We start from the raw sequence: 5,673 nt of genomic DNA, 5'->3' as shown, positions 1-5,673 counted from the left end.
TTTTGCACAAAGAAGACGGGTGGTTTGAAAGGAAAACCAACCTCAGAGGTGGCGGCCTTAGGTTCCAGCTCTCAAAAACCTACAACGCAGCAATGGAGTTGATTCTTTACGGCTACCATCTCAATCCCCATCACCATTCAGGGGATCAAAACATCTCACCTGGTCAGCCAGGCCAACAATGACCCTAACGACCCCCTTTTCAGAGGCATAGGCCAGTGTCGGGTATTGCAGGCCAAAAACGACTTCCAATTACTAAGGGGTAGACCTGTTTTTTCAGCTTAATTACATGTTGTCTAAGCCATAACAAGGCTTTGTTGGCTTACTCTATAAAGTTGGTACTTAACACTAATTTTGACCTTTTTAAATTTAAAAAACTTTCTGGATGGGGAGCGAAACATCTTCAAACTTGGAAAACAAAGTTCAGTGGATTGTTTTTTTTTTTTAACCTTTTTAACTTTTTTGGAATGACTGTGACCTGGATGCTTGAGAATCCTCATCAGCATTTAAAACAAATGTTTTCCAAACCTGCAGGAGCTAAAAACATGGAACGTTTCTACCAGCATAGATGATATATTTGTCGGCTGTCCTCTTTGCCGACATTCAACAAACATTTAACATCACTGTTATTCTTTATGTCCTGAATACGTGATGCTTCTAGTTTTCACCAAAAAAAGTTTTTTGTTAATATCTAAATTGACCAATTTAATTATCAAATAATTTTTTAATCAACCTCTCTATTAGAATTGATGGGACTTTTCCCCACTGACAGACTTTTCATTTACTTTTTGTTAACCTTAAGACAGTGAAGCAAGTAAGAAACATGTCTGCCTGGTTAAAGGTGTGAAGAAGCCATATGTTGGGTTAGCCAAGTCTCTGAGAATCCTAAAATAAAGGTTGACACTAATAGATGCAGAGGCACCATATGAATCATCAGTTTTACTGTCTGAGTTTCCGGGGCTGGAGCCAAGAGTACAGGATGATGTGTGAGGCCATTAAAAACTGTAAGTAACGATCCAAGATGAGCTGGAACATTTCTGACCACCAAGTAAAACCGAGTCGTTTGGAACAGAGGCTGGATTTCCTCCAGAGTTCTCACCGAATCTTCTGCTTTCACTAAATCAAGAGGAAAATAAATACTCCACAAGACACCACACTTATATGGTTCATTGTCCTGTGGAGTGTGTGTCAGATGGAGAGACTACTGGACCGTTATAGGAGTTAAGATGAAAGAAAATCTGATCCTGGGGATTTTACTTCTGCTGCAATTATTCAAAACAGACTGTGTATACCAGCTGCTGGCACAGTTTTCTCCTTTAAAAATATGAAGTAAAGAAGGAAATCTAAGCTTACACTCAACTCCTTTCTTACTGGGCTAGGTTTGCCTTGTTGAATGGCAGTAAATATAATTAAAAATCCTGTAGGGCCATTACTGATCAGCCGCATTGCCAATGCATTACCTGATTTCCTGTGTTTCTAAAATGAACTGCAGGAGATCGGATCACTTTAAAGCCCCTAGATTGTTTATTATACACAGACACACAGAGATCTTAAGGGAATTCCTAATTTGATAAAATGTTCCCAGTTAAATATTTATACCCCTTACACTTTCCAGTGTTCTCATCTTCCAACCATAAAATTGATTGGATTTTATTATTTGATTTGATTCAGCAAAACAAAGTTTGGTGTAAATTTGAAGTGGTCAGGAAATAAATCTTATTCGTCGTCTTCTGTTTTATCTGGGCCCGGATCACAGGGCACTAGTCTTAGCTTAGACTCCCAACATCCGTCTACCAAGACAGCTCCTCCAGCTCCTCAGGCCAGACGAGAGACATACTGTAGTCCCTCCAGCTCTCCTGGGCCTTTTCCTGGTGGGACGTGCCTGGAGCTCCTCCTTAAGAAGGCTTCCAGGGGGCATCTGGAGCAGATGTTAGAGTCTCCTCACCTGATGACGTGGAGGAGAAGCAGATCTACTCTAAGCATCTCCAGGATGCTCCTCGCCCTATCTCTAAAGAATTTCCCAGCCATCCTGCAAAGGAAGCTCATTTCAGCTGCCTGTATCGTGGATCTTGATCTTTCAGTGGTGATCCAGCTTTCATGTCCATAGGTTAGGTTTGGAAAGTAGACCTATAAATCACTTGGTTTATGCCCTCTTCACATTAACAAACCAGTAAGGCTTCCACATCATAGCGGCAGCCCCAAGGATCCATCTGAAATAAATAGTTCTCCATGCAAATCTAAAAAGTTTGGTTCGTACGGCTCTCCCCTCTTATTTTTTCACAACTCTTCTTTTGCAAAATAAAAGCATCTGCAATCTGGAACTTTCTGGACTCCGATCGAGCCATTCTCAAATATGAATATGCTTTTATCTAAATTAATTAACATTTATTTTAACCCACAAACATTCTTTGACCTAAAATGTTGCAAAGTACCTCCAGTTTTAGGTCTAGTCTTGTCCTATTGGAAGGTGAACCTTCACCACTGCCTTTTGTTCCATTGTAAGTTTTTTCAATCTTCCCACCAGCTTTAACCAGCCTCTCTGACTCACAGCATGATGCTGCCACTGCCATGTTTCACCCTGAACATAGTAGGCTCAAGGTAAGGTGTTAGTTTTCAGCCACACAGTTTTGCATTTAAATGTTTATTTTGTTCTTTCTTCCACATGTTTGCTGAGACTCTAAATGCCTAAATAATAACTAAACATGGCTTCTTATTCCTTCCATGGTAACAGATTCATCCACTAGAGATGTGGATCTACACAGATCCTACAGTTTTTTATTGAACTCTTGTTTGCCTCTCTGAATTCCACTGTTCTTTTCCTTTTGATCAGTTTAGTTGTATTGCTATAGTGTCATATTGTTTTTTTTTTTTTTTTTAATAATGGTTTAAACTGTGTTTGAGCAAATTTATGAACCTTGAGTTATTGATTTTAATCCTGTTTATAAATACCTATTTTTCTGACTGGTTTTCTATGTTTTTGTTCTTTATGATGATTTTTGTTCTCTAATGTCATGTCTCTAAAGATCAGCTGGATTTTTGCTAAAATTAAGGATGAATACGTGGCGAGGCAATATTCACTAATTGGAAGACTTGCAAAGGGAATCAGTTGCATTGGATTTGATTTAGCGGTATTAGAGTAAAGGGGGGTAATTGATAAACACTACATACTCTAATGTGACAATATGTGAAAAGGTTTAAAGAGGTATGAACACATCAAGAGCTGCATATCAATCCTTGGCTAAAAGCGCACAGCAAAGCCCATTTTGATAGATTTCTATGCAGGAAAAAGATGTGTCTCTCAAACCAGGAAGAGTGTTTTATACCAGCAGTGTCTCTGAGCCATCTTTGGATTATCCAGTAGAAAAATATAATTTTAGATTTCATTAAAATATTACTGAGGAAGCATGGGAAAGGAAAAATGCCCACTTTTTAGAGATATTCTGGGATAAAAATCATGATCATCGTTTCATTCTTATTCATTGACTGGGACCTCATTTCCAGCTGGGGAACAAAGAGCCTCCCTGTGCACGCTGTTGTTCTCAAAGAGACCTTTTGAACCGTAACCCCATATTAAATGAAGATAACTTTCACGATGCATGGCTGCAATCCTGATAAACTTATAATAAATCAGGACCACACTGATACAGATCAAGGAAGAGAAAGAGGGCGGATGAAATGATATCACTTCACGATTGGCTCTAAAAACGAAATTTCCCATCTGAATTAAAACCACATAAAACACATGTTAGACTGACATCATTTGGCTGCTTGTCCTACGAATGCCCCAAGAGTAAAACAGGACTTAGATAATAAGGCTCATCTCACACATTTCCTCTAACTTTAATTAATCTTTACTGGTTTTTATTTTTGCTGTTACTTTTACGAGAGGTTATTGGACTGGAATAAGAGATGTTTGTGTCTTCTCCATAGGAATCTTATTTAAAATAAGACATGCATACAATTTATAGCCTATATCCACTTTTTTCCTGAGGTCCTTTTGTGGCTAAATGATCATCTGACAAAAAAAGAAATTAAAAGTTTGGGCTAAAATTGAGCAAGATAGTGATAATAGAAAAAAATATTTGTCCATTTGTATTGCTCCTCTAACAAAGAACCAAAACATTCTGGTCATTTGTTAACCAGATAGCTTGAGTGTGCAAGGAGCCCTCCATATTGGCATTGCTAACCGCTAACATCCTTCTTGTATATAAAAATAAAAAGGTTAAAAAAAAAAGATACGGTAATAGTTCATTGCAATGACAATGAAATAATAGCAGATCAACTATCTGCCTGATAGCCGTTGCTATACACCATTTTGTTGGACACATTTTCTATTGTTATCAAGTTATCCTGGTGTATAAATTATTCATTTCTTGCCCTAACCTGTTGTCAAGTGATTTCCAATTTCCGGTCTTTAAACAGCAGATTTCTCTACTTCAAACGGCAGCTTCCTTTAGAAGGTTTAACCTGAAGAATCATGTCTTTCTTTCTCTCTTCTGTTTTAAAAGTCATCAAGGCCACAATAGATGAAAAACCTTTGGATACAGAAAAGGGTTAGAAAGTAAAAGTTAAGAAAGTAAAACCAACTAATCCAAAATGAACTATGACCAAAATCAAATACCCTGAAATCATCCTTAAGATGAAGTATAACATCTCAAAGTTTTACCCCAAATCAATGCAATATATATACACTCACCGGCCACTTTATTAGGTACCCCATTCTAGTAACGGGTTGGACCCCCTTTTGCCTTCAGAACTGCCTCAGTTCTTCGTGGCATAGATTCAACAAGGTGCTGGAAGCATTCCTCAGGGAGTTTGGTCCATATTGACATGATGGCATCACACAGTTGCCGCAGATTTGTCGGCTGCACATCCATGATGCGAATCTCCCGTTCCATCACATCCCAAAGATGCTCTATTGGATTGAGATCTGGTGACTGTGGAGGCCATTTGAGTACAGTAATTTTAACAGTGATGCAGATTGCTGTGTTTTGTTCATCTGTTTTATTTTTTTTTTTTTTTTTTTTTTTTCTGTGTCTATTTCATACTTATGTATATTAAATCTTATGTTGAATGTACTGCTGCCACTTGCTCTGTGTTGCAAATAATTGATAATTTTTTTGCAACACAGAACGAGTGACCAGGACTGTACTTATATATATAGCCTATATCTAAAAAAAAACTCCCAATATTGTTTTTTAAATATTATAAATCAGTTTCTTAATGGTTAGCTGATGATTCACCTTCAAACTCTGCAACTTTACTTGGATCATTAGAACAAAACTGTACATACCTCTATTCTATCTGAGACCCTACAGGAAACATGTTTTATCTCCACCCTTTAGAGAGCAGCAGCTCTACAGGGAGGATTCTGTGGGTAGATTTGGAGATAAATGGGAAGGATGCCGTGAGGTAACTATGCCTTCCTAGGCTTGAAGAGAGCCTGATTCACCTTCTTTTGGTCTTTAAATGAAAATAATCCAGTCCCAGCAATTATTGCTGGATGCTTTTCATTTACTCCACAAGAGTTGATTACAAACCTGCCTTGGAGAGGATGATGTTTCCCTCTAAAGAGGGTAGCAATATGCGGAATGAACTGAGGTTAAATTGCTACCATTCTCCTGAAAGTGAAGCACACATTAAAAACACAAGCAAGAACAGGAACTTCATTAAAAC

Source organism: Cyprinodon variegatus, unplaced genomic scaffold (assembly GCF_000732505.1).
Source record: "Cyprinodon variegatus isolate N-32 unplaced genomic scaffold, C_variegatus-1.0 Scaffold176, whole genome shotgun sequence".
Lineage (NCBI taxonomy): Eukaryota > Metazoa > Chordata > Actinopteri > Cyprinodontiformes > Cyprinodontidae > Cyprinodon > Cyprinodon variegatus.
Note: the sequence above shows the minus strand (reverse complement) of the source record.